Raw genomic sequence first — 17,260 nt, forward strand, 5'->3', positions numbered from 1 at the left:
AGCAACACAACAAAAACAGAGCAATACTAAAACCAATCAAACAACAAGCAAGCTACAAGACTAAGACTTTAAAATCAATAAACAAAGAAGGTTCCTGAGGATGGATTCATGGGAAGAACTAATCATTGTGGTTATCTAACTTGGTCAACAAATCTCAAGCAACTTTGAGCTAACCTCTAGACATATAAATCTAAGACAAGTTTCTCCCACTCTCATGGTCAAGAAACAATCAAACCTATGCAATTCTAGACTTGTTCTCACACAGTAAAGAATCTACACAAGCAGGCATTAAGCAATACATCTCAAACCAAACAAGACCTCTAATCTCTTAGCAAGCCTAATGGTAAGCTCTAGATCTAGCCTTATCTATGCTTCTTAAACATTGGTGTGATGCTAAGGAGCTTGAAATCAGATCCTAACCTCTCAGTTCAAGATCAGCCTTAACAACATCTAGCCTAGAAGAGATCTACAACAATTAAGCTTGACCAAATCACATAAACCACAAGATCAATCCTTCCTAAACCATCCTCAAGATCCTAAGAAGACTACTCACAACAAGACATGATGAAACAAATCAAAAACCCATAAAATATTGAAACTTGCATTATTAGAAAGATGAAACAAAGATCTTCAATATTAATCAAAGGATGAAACTCAAATTCTCAATATTAAGAAAGTTATTGAACCAACAATATTGAAGAATCTAAGAGTTTTCTTAAACAAGTACAAAATCTAATAAAATGCAAAAGGAATAATGCTAAAAAAGGTAAAAACTAGGTTTTTGGGAATATCTAAAAAGCTGGACGTTTTGGTGGCTGCAGGTACAAGGTCTTATATAGTGGGGAAGTGGAAGCCCTAAAAATAGAAAAAGTCAAAGCAGTCAACGGCTCGGTCAACTTGACCTGTGCTCGGTCGAGCTAGGGGTCGAGCTGGCTTCTCACGTGCAATCTCCACTCGGTCGAGTCCTCCTCAGCACACGGTCGAGTGTCTGGTCGAGTGTGCGGTCGAGTTGGACTCCGGACCTTGTTGTTTCAGCCTTAACTCCCTTGTTTCCTCCTCAAGATTGCTTCACATTTCTTCTCCATTGCTTCCATGCTCCTTGAGCTCCAAAATCACCTGTTTATGCATGAAAAGATGCAAATGCAATGCAACTAAACCCTAATGCATGATTAGTGCTAAAGCTACACAATAATGGCCTAAATGGATAGAAAAAGATGCAAAAGATGTGAATAAACTAAGGGAAAACAAGGTAAAATATATGAACATCAGAGATTGGATTAGCTAAGAAGTGATGTTCATTGTTTAGGGATGGTTTGCTTGTGGCATGTTAAACACTCTATAGACTAGGATACTCCACCGACATCAATTACTCCCATCCTTAGGACCTCTTTCCTTCTGATATTTATTACATTCCTGAGACTGTTTTGTTTCGTGCTTTTTAGTTCATGCTTAGACTCGTTTATGTTTTTATTCATTTTTGCTTCTTGTCATGCATTCCCGTTTCTAGTTCTGTGACTCATTCCCGTTTTTGTATTTTGACCGTTCTAGGACTGTTAGACAAACATTCTCTTTGAATTGTCTTAACTTGTGACTCCTTGATTGCATTTTAATTGTTAGTAAAGTTTCCCATTTGGATTGACACCTTAAGTATTACAACTGCATAAGGTTAATTGAGACCTGCTAGGACGCACAAAAAGCCTAGTATCAATTTGGCGTCGTTGCCATTTAGGATTCGTTTTGCTACATTTAAGATTTCAAGTTTTGCAAGATTAAGTTCCGTTACACTTATCATTCCGAGTACTGACTTGCTTTGGGTTTCTGCTTGTTTGTTTTGCATCTCAGGTACATGTTGATTGCAACCTTGCATGCACACCAGATCAAGAGGGCATCAGAATCTCGTTCCTGTTATCGACGAAATCAATCGGTTGCAACGCCCACGACAAGCTCGTCAACCCAGTGATCATCCCGCACAAGTCACTATGGAACAACAGCATGAACCACATCAGGGACCGCGAAACATTGGTGCGGGGGACGCACCGAACACTCATACTCAGCGTGCTGGAATCGTCCCTCCCGCCATTCCGAACAACAACTTTGAGATCAAAAGTGGTCTGATCACCATGATCCAAGGAAATAAGTTTCACGGGTTGCCTATGGAGGATCCACTCGACCACTTGGATGAGTTCGACCGTCTTTGTGGTCTCACTAAGATCAACGGCGTGAGTGAGGATGGTTACAAGTTGCGCCTCTTCCCTTTCTCCCAGGGAGACAAGGCTTATCAATGGGAGAAAAACCTTCCCAAGGGATCAATCACCACCTGGGATGGTTGCAAGAAGGCATTCTTGGCCAAGTTTTTCTCCAACTCTAGAACAGTACGTCTCAGGAATGAGATTTCTAGCTTCACTCAGAAGAGCTCAGAATCATTCTGTGAAGCATGGGAGCATTTCAAGGGTTACCACAGCCAGTGCCCACACCATGGTTTCAGCAACGAGTCATTACTGAGTACTCTCTACCGTGGTGTCTTTCCCAAAATACGTATGCTGCTTGACACCGCTTCTAACGGTAACTTCCTGAACAAGGACGTCGATGAAGGTTGGCAACTCGTGGAGAATCTCGCTCGGTCCGACGGCAACTACGATGAGGATTATGATCGCACATTTCGCGGCGACGCTGGGTCTGAAGAGAAGTACAAGAAGGACCTCAAAAATGTCAATGAGAAGCTTGACCGTATCTTGCTGAGCCAGCAGAGGAGCGTCCACTTCATCTTTGAGGACGACCCTTTCCAAGTTCCAGATGGGGAGGGTGAGCAGAGTGAAGAGATCAGCTATGTTCAGAATCAGGGTGGATACAACAAAGGTTACAACCCCTACAAGACGAACCCCAATTTGTCTTACCGAAGTACCAATGTTGCTAATCCACAAGATCAGGTGTACCTGCCTCAACAACAACAGCAAGGGCAACAAAAACCTTTTGTGCCTTACAATCCGGGATTCGCTCCAAAACAACAGTTCCAGCAGGGTTACCAAGCCCCCTCAGGACCACCGCCAGGATTCCGCCCTCAACCAGTTCAGCCTACTCCAACCCCAGATCAAGAAATGAAGCAGATGATTCAACAAATTCTTCAGGGCCAAGCTAGCGGTTCCATGGATACTGCAAAGAAGTTTGCTGACCTTAGTCAGAGGATGGAATGTTCCTATAATGATCTGAACGTCAAATTTGAAACTCTGAATTCGAAGATAAGGTACATGGAGGGCTAATCGGCTTCTACTTCTGCCCCAAAGCTTGGCCAATTCCCAGGTAAAGCTGTTCAGAACCCCAAGGAGTTCGCCAATTCCATCACGCTGAGAAGTGGGAAAACATTGCCTCCCAGACAAGGAGTTCCAGACGTCACTGAGGACTGTGAGGAATTAGCTGGGGAGGATTTTGGTCAGGATGACGCTCAGATGGAGAACCTAGACGAAGCAGTCAAAGACTCGGTTGAACCAGTGATGCAGTCCGAATATGAAGCGGTTAAGGAGCCTGTTGTTTCTGAAGACAGACCTGCGAGGTTCATCCCTCCACCGTACAAGCCTCCTCTACCATTTCCAGTGAGGTTCAAGAAGCAGCTTACTGAGAAATACAAAGCCTTGTTCGAAAAACAAGTCAAGGAGATTGAGTTGAGGATGCCATTGCTGGATGCATTCGCACTTGTTCCTCACTACCAGAAATTCCTCAAGGACTTAGTGATGGAGAGATCAAAAGAAGTTCAAGGCATAGTTGTACTAAGTCTTGAGTGCAGTGCAATCATCCAGAAGAAGGTTGTACCCAAGAAGCTCAAAGATCCTGGATCATTCACTCTACCCTGCTCCATTGGACCTATGTCTTTTGAGAGGTGCTTACGTGATCTTGGCGCTTCAGTTAATATGATGCCATTCTCTGTGGCTAAGAGGTTGGGTTTCACAAGGTTTAAGGGATGCGACATCTCCCTCATCCTTGCAGATAGATCAGTGAGACTTCCACATGGTATCTTAGAGGACTTACCTGTTAGGATCAGAGACGTGGAAGTGCCAACCGACTTCGTGGTTCTGGAGATGGATGAAGAACCTAAAGATCCTCTGATTTTAGGAAGACCGTTCCTAGCGACTGCTGGAGCCATCATTGATGTCAGAAATGGCAAGATTGACCTCAATCTGGGCGACGACTTCACTATGAAGTTTGACATCAAGGATACCTTGAAGAAGCCAACGATAGGAGGACAAGTCTTCTACATTGAAGAGATGGATAAATTGGCTGATGAGTTGTTGGAGGAACTAGCTGAAGAAGATCATCTCAAAACTGCTCTAACCAAGGATGGAGAAGAAGGGTTTCTGCATGGGGAGACCACTTGTTACAAGCATCTGCTAGATTCCCACAGAGAAACGGATGGATCAGAGGAATTCGAGCAGCTATCTAACGCAGAGGAGTTACGTGCAGTTGAGACAGAGAGTTCAGAACGTGATATGTCCCACTCGACCGACGTCAAGACCCGACTCGAGACACCAATGTCCCGTTCGATCGAGTCGCACCCCTCTCACTCGACCGCGATCATTCCAGACTCCCATGCTGACGACTGGTCGGAACTGAAAGCTCCAAAGGTAGAACTCAAAACTCTTCCTTCCGGGCTCAGGTACGTCTTTCTGGGAACCAATTCTACTTATCCTGTTATAGTGAATGCTAGGTTGAGTGATGATGAATTAGGGATGCTAGTAACTGAGCTAAAAAAGTATAGAAAGGCTATTGGTTATTCTTTAGATGATATCAAGGGAATTTCACCTAGTCTTTTCACCCATAGGATCAATCGTGAAAATGAATCATATGCTAGTATTGAACCCCAAAGAAGATCGAATCCTAATCTGAAAGAGGTAGTTAAGAAAGAAATCCTAAAACTACTTGATGCTGGAGTTATCTATCCTATCTCCGATAGTACTTGGGTATCTCCAGTGCACTGTGTACCTAAGAAGGGAGGCATAACTGTGATCAAAAACGACAAAAATGAGTTAATCCCAACTAGAACCATCACAAGACATAGGATGTGTATAGATTATAGGAAGTTGAATGCTGTATCTAGGAAATATCATTTTCCTCTTCCTTTCATTGATCAAATGTTGGAAAGACTAGCTAGTCATCCTTATTATTGTTTCCTTGATGGGTATAGTGGGTTCTTCCAAATCTCTATCCACCCAAATGATCAGGAAAAGACAACATTTACTTGTCCTTATGGCACTTTTGCCTATAGACGCATGCCATTTGGTTTGTGCAATGCTCCTGCCACCTTTCAAAGGTGCATGACATCGATTTTCTCGGATTTGATTCAGGAGTCAGTGGAAGTGTTTATGGATGACTTCTCTGTATACGGTTCCACTTTCTCCTCCTGTTTGTTAAATTTGTGCAGGGTATTGATGCGATGTGAGGAGACGAACCTGGTGCTGAACTGGGAGAAGTGCCATTTCTTGGTTGAAGAAGGGATCGTTCTGGGACACAAGATTTCTGAAATAGGAATTGAGGTTGACAAAGCAAAGATTGAGGTCATGGTTCAGCTTCAACCGCCTAAGACAGTGAAGGACATCAAAAGTTTTCTAGGACATGCTGGGTTTTACAGGAGATTCATCAAGGACTTCTCAAAAATTGCAAGACCTTTGACAAGGTTGCTGTGCAAGGAGGTTGAGTTCGAATTTGATGCAGCATGTTTGGAAGCCTTCAGCAAGATCAAGGAAGCCTTGGTTTCAGCACCCATAGTGCAAGCTCCGAACTGGGATCATCCTTTTGAGATCATGTGTGATGCTTCAGACTTCGCAGTTGGAGCAGTTCTCGGACAGCGTATTGACAAGAAGCTTCATGTCATCTACTACGTGAGTCGCACCTTGGACGAGACTCAGGGAAGGTATGCTACCACAGAGAAAGAACTCCTAGCAGTTGTGTTTGCATTCGAGAAATTCAGGAGTTATCTTGTGGGTTCGAAAGTCATAGTGTATACCGACCATGCTGCTCTGAGACACATCTACTCGAAGAAGGATACCAAACCGAGACTGTTGAGATGGATCCTGCTTCTTCAGGAGTTTGACATGGAGATAGTTGACAAGAAAGGAATAGAAAATGGAGTTGCAGACCACTTGTCAAGGATGAGGATTGAAGATGTTGTTCCAATAGATGACTCAATGCCTGAGGAACAACTTCTGGTCGCCCAGATTTGTGAGCGGATGCATGACACCGGGGTTGAGAACCTAAAAATCAACTGTATGGCAATTACTTTGGATATTGCACCATGGTATGCTGATTTAGTGAATTACAAGGTCTGTGGAGAAGTTCCTGATGACATGGATCCTTACAGGAAGAAGAAGTTTTTCAGAGAGGTCAACCACTACTTCTGGGATGAACCCTATCTGTACAAGAGAGGTTCTGACGGCCTGTTCAGAAGATGCATAGCAGAGGGGGAATTGAAGGGAGTGCTTGAGCACTGTCACGGTTCCACCTATGGAGGTCACTTCGCCACGTTCAAGACAGCTCAGAAGGTTCTTCAAGCAGGTCTCTGGTGGCCAACCTTGTTCATGGATGCTCACAGTTTCATCACCAAGTGTGATGCTTGTCAAAGAATGGGCAACATCACAAGGAGGAACGAGATGCCCTAGAATCTGATCCTGGAAGTAGAGATATTTGATGTTTGGGGGATAGACTTCATGGGACCATTCAACCCCCATCTAATGGGAATGTCTATATTTTGGTGGCAGTTGATTACGTTTCTAAGTGGGTCGAAGCCATAGCCAGCCCTACCAATGATCACAAGGTTGTTCTGAAGCTGTTCAAGAGTATAATTTTTCCAAGGTATGGGATACCCAGAGCAGTGATCAGTGATGGTGGAACTCACTTCGTCAACAAGGTGTTTGAGAGTATGCTGAGAAAGTATGGGGTCAAGCACAAGGTGTCTACTGCGTATCACCCTCAGACCAACAGACAGGTTGAAGTCTCGAATAAGCAAATAAAGGGGATCTTGTCAAGAATTGTTGGGGTTTCGAAGAAAGATTGGTCTGTCAAGTTGGACGAGACTCTCTGGGCGTACAGAACAGCATTCAAAACGCCAATAGGCAGAACACCATTTCAGTTGATATATGGTAAAACATGTCATCTCCCTGTGGAGGTTGAGTATAAGGCGCTTTGGGCAATCAAGTTGCTGAACTTGGATATTGATACGGCTCAAGCTAAGAGGTCTCTGGACATCCACGAGTTGGAAGAAATCAGACTTGAGGCCTATGAGAGCTCAAAGATTTACAAAGAAAGAACCAAGAATTTTCATGATAAGAAAATTATTGTCAAGGAGCTCAAGGCTGGAGATCAGGTTTTGCTTTTCAATTCCAAACTTAAGTTATTTCCTAGAAAGCTTAAGTCTAGGTGTTCTTGACCTTTTGACGTCAAGGAAGTTCTGCTATTCGGAGCCATCACTCTTCTGAACAAGGATGGTAGTGAATTCACTGTAAATGGTCAGAGAGTCAAGAAATATTTACCTGATCAAGTCCGACCAGAAGGGTCTTCTGTGCTCCTCTATGAACCCCCAAAAGCCTAAAAAGCTGAAAAGTCAAGCTAGTGACTTTAAACAAGCTCACTTGGGAGGAAGTCCCAAAGGTATCACTGTAAAAAAAAAATTTTTTAGGATCCTTGTGTTTTTAATTTTTGTTTTTGGTTTTTTTGTGTTCAAGAATCTACATAAAGGAATCTAAGCAACATAAAAAAATGCAGTCAAAAGAGTGAGTTTGTAGTAAAGCCGGGTATATTGAGTTTTACAGAAGAGATTGAGGATAATAAATATAAGAGAGAAGCATAGTCAAAAAGAGGGTGTCGGATTCAAGGGGAACAGAAGAAAATAAAAAGAGGGAATCTTTATTACAGCCCACCCCTTACTTTTTCTCACTCACCCACGTGAGTTTTCAACTCTCCTATCAACTCACCCCATCTCTCTTGCTCCCTTTCACCAAACATTTCATCTTTATGTCTCATCTCCCATCACCCCACTTGCCACGCTCTCTCTCTCTACTTAATAAACCTTTCCCTCAATCTTCACTCCCACCAACCAAACAAGCTTTCATCTCCACACTTCACTTTCGCTGACCAAAAAAATCCAGTTCACTCGACTTACTTCGACGAACCTTCAACACATTCCATTTGACCTTCACCACTACTCCACTCGATCGAACCTGCCGTGAAGCCCCCCCTCTCGCAGCTCGACTCGACCGGATCTCACTGTCATCTCATCATCATTGAGAAGTTCTCATTTAAGCTTCAGCTCAAGCAAGTTGTTCACCGTCTCTCTCGATCCACCCTCACGGTCCACCATCAGGCCAAACTCGACTCGATCGACCGTCCTGAGTAAGCTCCATAACACAAAAACTGTAACTCGACCGACATCCCTAGAAGCATTGCCGTGTCGATCCTCTCACATGAACAAACAAGATCCGACTCGATCGACGACGACTTAGAGCTGCTCCCGGAACCAACATTCTCTCCGACTCGATCCACCGTCCTAGAGCACCCGCTAAAACAGCCTCTTTATTCCGCTTGATCAAAAAACAAGGTTCCGACTCGACCAACGGTACTGCTTGCCGTTCTTACGACTCGATCCAGTATCACCACACCCCCATTCACGCTCTGCTGACACGCTCGAGTCACACCATTCATCAAAGTTCCTTTCGTTTGTCATCGTCATCACCACACAAAGTCACACGACCAGAGCTGCAATAGGTTTGACTCAGTCTAAGGCTGCTGTTCTTCAAGCAACTTTACCAGAATACTCCCAGATACCACCGTTTCACTCAACTCGATCCGTCCCCTGCGTGCTCCAACTCGATCAAAAACGACGAACGTCTCTTGACCTGCTTGACTCGATCTACCGATGTTGTTATTCACACGTCTTCACGCCCGCCACTCGATAGACGTTGCTTGCTTCTTCTCAACGACACCACTCGCCTTCTCCAACTCGATCAACGCTCGACTTGCCAAACACTAACACTTCAAACCCGACTCAATCGACCGTCCCAGAGCTGCCTTTCGAGATGCCCTTCTTCGATCCGTTGCGTTTGACAACTTCTAATACCATCCGCATTTCACCTAAACACGTCTTCTCTCTTAGCTCTCTCCTTGATTTTGCATTTGGTAAAATTGTTTGGTCACTAACCTACTAATCTTTGATTTTGAGTTTGAATTGTCTCAGCTTTACTATGTCTGGCAATTTTTGGGATGAGATGTATGAGAAGTATGGTTGTCAGGTCCCAGGACGTGCTGTTACTTCTACGCCGCCTACGGAAGGCGCTGAGTCAAGCAGAGCAGTAAAACGATCTAGTAAGGACAAAGCTCGTGGGAAAAAGCCAGTGAAACAGAGGGATGAAGGTAGCGATTATGAGATGGAGCAGGCTCGTGAGAGTGCATCATCAAGGAAATCTGTCAAGAAGAAGTCTAAATCAAAGCTGTCTGCCAAGGAATACTATGATTTGTTTCAGCAACATGAGTTTATGGGAACAAGATACCCCCACAGTCAAACCATGATGGACCTTGGTATTGCAGCGGATGTAGAATATCTTTTCGACCAATGCAACCTTAGCAAGCTTATGAACACGCCAAAGAAAGCTTACAGAGAGGAAACCATCCAGCTTTTAAGCTCCTTGCAAGTTCACATGTTCGCGGATGCGCCTGAGATGGAGTCAGATGGCAGTTTAGGCTATTTCACGTTTATGACACATGGTTGGACGTACAGCCTTACTGTGAAGCAGCTTGAGAAAGTTTTTGGATTCACTAGTGGGACAGGCACTGCAGCGGAAATCGACAAGGAAGAGGCGTCGTCATTATGGGCTTCGATTAGCACTGAGCAGCGCTTCAGTGCCTCAAGGTCGAAAGGAACGCTAATAAGAATCTAGTGTTGAGATACTTCCACAGGGCTATTTCGAACGTTTTCTACGCAAAGGAATTCACTGGCCTTGTCACCAAGGCAGAGCTTGACATGTTGGATTTGGCACTCAAGGACCTGCTAAAAAGACTACAGAAGGTGTTATGCTTAGAGGCAACGCTTCAGACACATCGTTCGCCTTCTTCCTGTTGAACCATCTGCTGACTTACAAGACATGGGTGGTGAGACTGAACAACACTCATTCACCCGGAATTATGTGTATGGGAGGGGTTGTAACATGGATTTTAGAAGCAGCAGGCATCCCTCTCCCTTCGGACTCGTTGCCGCCATGCTGGATGGATATGTACCACCTGAAACAGATTCACACTTTAGACTAGGAAAACAAGCGTGGAAAGTTTGTCTACGAATTCGTTCACCCAGAGGTTGAAGAAGCAAGGATCCTTCTCCCTTGTGCGAGTCTAACAACGATCCTAAATGGTGAAAACATTGAGTTTATCCCTGATTGAAGCGTTTTGTATGTTGAGGAAGAGGATCAGAGAATGGAGATCTCAGCAGAAGAAGACAACCCGATGGAGGAGGATTCAGAAGACTATCGCCCTGAGAGGTATCACTTTGACGAGTACAAAGCACCGAGACTAGGAAAGGGTGTTAGGGAGGCTCATGATCGTCTAAACAAGCTTCAGGATTGGGGCAAGGCACGGGACAAGTTGCTCAGTGGTTTCAAGAGGATGTTCATGAATTTCATGAGTTAATTCAGTTGTTCGACATCCACTGCCGCTATCCCAATGTCTTTCCAGGATGTCATGCCAGTACAGGGACGCTTGTCTACACGTCTCGAGCCAACTCGCCGAGCACAACCATCTCCAGCACGCCGGTCTGCTTACACACTACAAACGCAGAAACCCTCTCCAGCTCGACCACGGCATTCCTCTCATGAGCCCCGGGAGAGAGCGAGGAAGTCGTTGAAGAAAGCCAAGAAGGGACCTTCATCAAGTCGTCCAGCCGAGCATCACCAAGGCGGTCCTTCTGAGCACTTACCTGCACCAGTGGTTGAGCAGCAGTATGAGCCTCACGGTGACCTTCAGCATACAGAGGATGTTGTGATATTATCAGAGCATGGTGAATCTCGCGTCGAAGACATGCAGTGCGACGGACAAGAGAGCGTTCATCCAAACACACAAGCGATTGATGAGCAAGTCGACCAACCAGCTGAGGCCACTCCTGATGACCCTGAACAAGGCGAAGGACAAAGTCAGTACCACGCTCCTCCTTGGGCGAGCACCAACTCCTTCTTCTACTACTGAGGTACTCCAACATTTCCTTTGTACATATCATTTCATTCCTGCATTATTTCTGTTGTGATTCTTAAATTCTCCTGCAAATTTTTCTTACACAGGAGACTGTGTAATTTAAGTTTGGGGGAGGGTTTGAGATGATGTATCTGATGATATTTTCTGTGATTCTTGTTTCAAATTTTTGCATCATATCATGTTTGAGTCCGCATTCATCTATTTGCATAAAAAAGCCATAAAAATTTGAAAAATTTCGAAAATTTCCACAAAAACAGAGTGTTCATGTAGTTTGCATTTGCATATTTGGATTGAGTCTAGTGTTGTTCATTTAAGAATGTTGCATTTAGCATAGGGGTTGATGATGATTGTAACCTTGTTAACACGCTGAATTCAATAGGATAGGATCAAGGCCCTTGTTATTAGTTCTTTGATGCATGTTGATTGAACTTGAAATGTAAGACTGGACCAGGTTTTGAATTCTCAAAATTGCATTCTAGTCTTGATTGAAGCTTGTTTTGAATTGACATCATTCCCTATCTACCTGAACCTAATCCTGACTTGCAATTATCATGTTATGCATTGAAGTTGAACTCATGGATACCACATACATACTTGGATTATCTTTCTCCGTTTTACCACCCTTAATAATCCAAGTAGCTGATTCCCATCTTTGGAACAGTTTCCCGCACCCTTAACCAATCGTTCTATCAAGCCAATTGTATTCTTGAGTGTGAAGCCTTTTCCGAGTTGAGCTTGTTAGAAAGTGTTAGGTTCTAGCCGACAAGAGTAGGATCCTGTGTAGTTCTAGTTCGCACTATCCGGACTAGTAGGACTAGGTGAGAACTTGATTTTGGGTTTTGAGATTGGATTTGTTCTGAAAAGAGAAAGAAAAAATGGGTAAAGAGTCTTTAGGAGGGGGAATGTGTTTTCAAGGTTTACAAGTCTAGTAAAGGATGTTGGTTGTGCAATGTAAAAGAGTTATTGGTTCTGGGCATAGAAAGAAAAGTTTAGACAAGGAAGAGAAAACAAAACGCTTAAGAAGTCTAGAATTCTAAGAAGAAAAGAAAGAGAACCATAGTGATAAAAAAGTTTCCCATCCGCTAGATTGAAATCAAGTAACCTCCTCCTAAGGCTAAGTTAAAAGAATGAGAGAATGGGTTTTAGAGGAGATATCGACGAGGGGTAGAGATAGGACCAACTTCTGGGTTAGAAAGTTAGAGCTAAATTTCCTTAGGACCTTTGGGTAGACGGGGTACTGCTTTTGTATGTATCAGTTGGTTTCAACCTTTAGCCTTCTCTTAAGCTCAACTCATTTTTGTGAGAGATCCCTGTTCTATATTGTTAAAACCACTTGCAAAGGAGACCATTTTTGTCTCCACCCCTTCACCCCAGCCAAATGAGTTTGATGACATTGCATAGCTTGATTCATGGTTCTTTGTTAATGAATGTTAAAGGGAATGATAGAAATGATGGCATGTGTAGACTAAGGTTCGGAATCGTTTCAGGTTGTGATGAGCTTGTCTAAAGTTTTTAAATAGAGTTCCTTCACCATGCATCATAGAACTAATAACAAGGACCTTGATTCTAACTACTCTATTCAGCATGTTTTAGGTTCTGAGACCCCATCTTCAAACCCCTCTTCCATACTTTGTTCTTGGTTGTTTGCTTGAGGGCAAGCAAAGAATAAGTTTGGGAGAGTTGATATGTATATACTTTACACCTTTTCATGATGCATTTGTCATTCATTTTGTTCTCTTAACTCATTGCTTTGTATTGTTTTTAGTCTCTTTTGCATAACATGCATATCTAGGTAGTCTTTGCATTTGTCTTGCACGCATCTTGCATTTTGGAGTTGTTTCAGGTGTTTTAGGAGGTGTCCAAACCATCAAATGCAAACAAGGATCAGGAGAGCAGTTAAGCGACTCGATCTACACTACCCAGCGACGCAAGCTTCCACGTCTTTGATCGAGTCGAGTGAAGATTTTACTTTGGGATTCAGCTTTCGACGTCTTCATCAAAGGTGTAGAGAATTGAGTCATCTTTCCAATGCATTTTAATTCAAACCAATCGAAGGCGTAGTTCATGAGTTATCTCTGTTTTAGTGGATGCATGTACGTTCAGAAATCCGACTCGACCCGCACGCAAAGGAGAGCTCCCACTCGATCGGATGTTAGCAGCGACTCGACCAAGACGTCCTAGGATGGCTCCTGAGCACCCTCAAGACGCGACGCGACCAAGACGTCCCAGGATGGCTCCTGAGCACCCTCAAGACGCGACTCGATCGACAGTTTCTTAGCACCCTCACGTCGCGACTCGATCGACAGTTTCTGAGCACCCTCACGTCGCGACTCGATCGACAGTTTTTGAGCACCCTCACGTTGCGACTCGATCGACAGTTTCTGAGCACCCTCACGTCGCGACTCGATCGACAATTTCTGAGCATCCTCAAGACGCGACTCGATCGACACTCTCACGATGCGACTCGATCGACACTCTCACGATGCGACTCTATCGACTGTCTTAAACTGACGTCCTGGTTATGTCCCGAAGACGCATCTGAGAAGGATTCCCGAACCGACGTTCTATATTGTCGTTTTATGTTTTAGAGATTCCCATGTTTTTCCTATAAATACATTTTGTTAAGTTTTGACTCGGTTATCTTAGCTTTTATCTCGTTTTTGTTCTTTCCCTTAAGGTTTACCCTAGCCACCTAAAACGCTTGACACTTTGTATCCCGATACCTTTGAATTTATTCAGTATTTTGATTTGATTTTTTCTACAAACTTGTTCATCTCATTTTTATCTATCTTAGGATGCTTGATTTAATGTTTTTTGAGTTTGTATCTTTGATGACGATTTTCGGATCTGAGTAGTGTAGTAGTTCTTGAGGATGAGATAGATTAGGTGGAGGATCTTAGGATGTAGTGTGTTTAAGCTTTGATTGTATGATTCCCTTCTGGACTAGAGTTAGAAATACTAGTTTTTCTCTGATCAATTGGAACTGGGTTTTAGATATTTCCGCATCCAAAAGGTGTTCGATGAAATGTCTGACCAACTAGTGCCAGAGAGTTACGTTCCTAGCCTAAGAGATTAGTTGTCTAGGATGTTTGTTGATGTGAATGAACTTGTTTTTCATGCCAAGCTTGATCATGTTTCTCTAGCGAGAGCTAGGTTTGGAAGTGGTTGAGCTTGAGTAGCTTCTGTCAAGAGATTGGATTAGCTAAGAAGTGATGTGCATTGTTTAGGGATGGTTTGCTTGTGGCATGTTAAACACTTTATAGACTAGGATACTCCACCGACATCAATTACTCCCATCCTTAGGACCTCTTTCCTTCTGATATTTATTACATTCCTGAGACTGTTTTGTATCGTGCTTTTTAGTTCATGCTTAGACTCGTTTATGTTTTTATTCATTTTTGCTTCTTGTCATGCATTCCCGTTTCTAGTTCTGTGACTCATTCCCGTTTTTGTATTTTGACCGTTCTAGGACTGTTAGACAAACATTCTCTTTGAATTGTCTTAACTTGTGACTCCTTGATTGCATTTTAATTGTTAGTAAAGTTTCCCATTTGGATTGACACCTTAAGTACTACAACTGCATAAGGTTAATTGAGACCTGCTAGGACGCATAAAAAGCCTAGTATCAATTTGGCGCCGTTGCCATTTGGGATTCGTTTTGCTACATTTAAGATTTCAAGTTTTGCAAGATTAAGTTTCGTTACACTTATCATTCCGAGTAATGACTTGCTTTGGGTTTCTGCTTGCTTGTTTTGCATCTCAGGTACCTGTTGATTGCAACCTTGCATGCACACCAGATCAAGAGGGCATCAGAATCTCGTTCCTGTTATCGACGAAATCAATCGGTTGCAACGCCCACGACAAGCTCGTCAACCCAGTGATCATCCCGCACCAGTCACTATGGAACAACAGCATGAACCACATCAGGGACCGCGAAACATTGGTGTGGGGGACGCACCGAACACTCATACTCAGCGTGTTGGAATCGTCCCTCCCGCCGTTCCGAACTCATCCAAGGAAATAAGTTTCATGGGTTGCCTATGGAGGATCCACTCGACCACTTGGATGAGTTCGACCGTCTTTGTGGTCTCACTAAGATCAACGGCGTGAGTGAGGATGGTTACAAGTTGCGCCTCTTCCCTTTCTCCCTGGGAGACAAGGCTCATCAATGGGAGAAAAACCTTTCCAAGGGATCAATCACCACCTGGGATGGTTGCAAGAAGGCATTCTTGGCCAAGTTTTTCTCCAACTCTAGAACAGTACGTCTCAGGAATGAGATTTCCAGCTTCACTCAGAAGAGCTCAGAATCATTCTGTGAAGCATGGGAGCGTTTCAAGGGTTATCACAGCCAGTGCCCACACCATGGTTTCATCAACGAGTCATTACTGAGTACTCTCTACCGTGGTGTCCTTCCCAAAATACGTATGCTGCTTGAAACCATTTACAATGATCTGAACGTCAAATTCGAAACTCTGAATTCGAAGATAAGGTACATGGAGGGCCAATCGGCTTCTACTTCTGCCCCAAAGCCTGGCCAATTCCCAGGTAAAGCTGTTCAGAACCCCAAGGAGTTCGCCAATGCCATCACGCTGAGAAGTGGGAAAACATTGCCTCCCAGGCAAGGAGTTCCAGACGTCACTGAGGACTGTGAGGAATTAGCTGGGGAGGATTTTGGTCAGGATGACGCTCAGATGGAGAACCCAGACAAAGCAGTCAAAGACCCAGTTGAACCAGTGACGCAGTCCGAACATGAAGCGGTTAAGGAGCCTGTTGTTTCTGAAGACAGACCTACGAGGTTCATCCCTCCACCGTACAAGCCTCGGAGATGGCTCGCAATGAGTTGACTGCGAGCTGACGAGCATAACCTCCTTGGTCAGACCAGAAGGACCGGCTGGGATCATGGGAGCCTGGTTCACCTCTTCACTGCCTACACGAGATGGTGTAGACTGAACGGCGCGCAAAGCGGAGGCCAAGGCGGCATCAACATCCCCGGCTCAAACTCTGCGAGGTTGCTGCGATTATTCCATGAGCTCGCAAAGAGACGGTTTCCTAACCATGGCACGTAAAGGGGTGGAAGTCGAAGACGAGCTCAAGATATCTAGTAAAACAACAATAATAAAGGGAGGTGACGTTCAAAACCGTTCTCTTCCTCTAGAAACTTATGGCCACGGGAACTCTGTTGATAAGGAAGGGGTCGTTACCTCTACGGACGGGAGAGTTGTCTGCGCCTTCGCTCCTGGCTTGTTCAGCAAGGTTCGGCGGGATTCGATGCACAACGGGAACAGTCGGGATCGGAGCAGGAACGTCTCGGGCTAGCGGGGCGTTAAGAGCTGCTATGATGCGAGCACGCGTGAATGAACTCCACCTAACCTCTCCTTCTCGTAACCTTGCTACTAATGCTCGGGTCGCCAAAGTTTGCGGGGGTTCTCCAGAATCTGCAAAAACAAAAAGGGGAAGGAAACGTTAGCTTGGAGACGTAAAACGCGGCAATCGTGGCAACAAATGATGACTACAAGTGACCAAGAGGTCAGTCTGACCAACACAAACAGCCCACTTGGTCGGGAGGCGAGCAAAATTAAAGTTTCCCACCGTCGCTGGAGTGACGCGGAAGTAGAAATACTTCTCCTCCACCGCTCATCCTTCCCGGGAAGCACTTGGATTATCTCGGGGCCACGGTGGCGGCATGTATAAAACGTCCCCGGAAAACTGGAGTTTTGCTTGATGAGATATAACCGGAGGACATCGTCCACACCGAGCTCGAGCCCAAGTTCACGACCTCTAACGTATACCCCCATGAAATGTGCGGGGAAACGCCATCCGGAGGCGTTGAAGGATCCTTAAGATAATCGTCGGGATGGGGAACACAAGCCCGCATCGCTCGAAGTACGTGGTGTACGCGCAACAGTATCTTGGAGGAACAGTTTCCGAGGAAAATGGATCGTCGGAGCGGAGCATCATCTCCACGTTCGGGGGAACCCCGTGTTTCTGACGAAGGTCGGTCAAGTGTTTGTCCGACGTAATTGGTGGGATGTGATTCCCCCATAGT

The 17,260-nt window shown here is 44.5% G+C and overlaps 2 non-coding genes across 2 annotated transcripts; both read right to left on the reverse strand.

Annotated features, from left to right (window-relative positions):
• Positions 1 to 2,375: 2,375 nt before the first annotated feature.
• LOC147948563 (small nucleolar RNA R71) lies at positions 2,376 to 2,482 on the reverse strand. Its single transcript, XR_015585942.1, has one exon. It is a non-coding gene; the product is annotated as a small nucleolar RNA R71 (small nucleolar RNA).
• A 12,994-nt stretch (positions 2,483 to 15,476) lies between these two features.
• Positions 15,477 to 15,583, reverse strand: LOC147948564 (small nucleolar RNA R71). Its single transcript, XR_015585943.1, has one exon. It is a non-coding gene; the product is annotated as a small nucleolar RNA R71 (small nucleolar RNA).
• Between the last annotated feature and the right edge of the window lie 1,677 nt (positions 15,584 to 17,260).

The sequence above is a fragment of the Camelina sativa genome, chromosome 2, assembly GCF_030686135.1.
Source record: "Camelina sativa cultivar CO46 ecotype springtype chromosome 2, ASM3068613v1".
Lineage (NCBI taxonomy): Eukaryota > Viridiplantae > Streptophyta > Magnoliopsida > Brassicales > Brassicaceae > Camelina > Camelina sativa.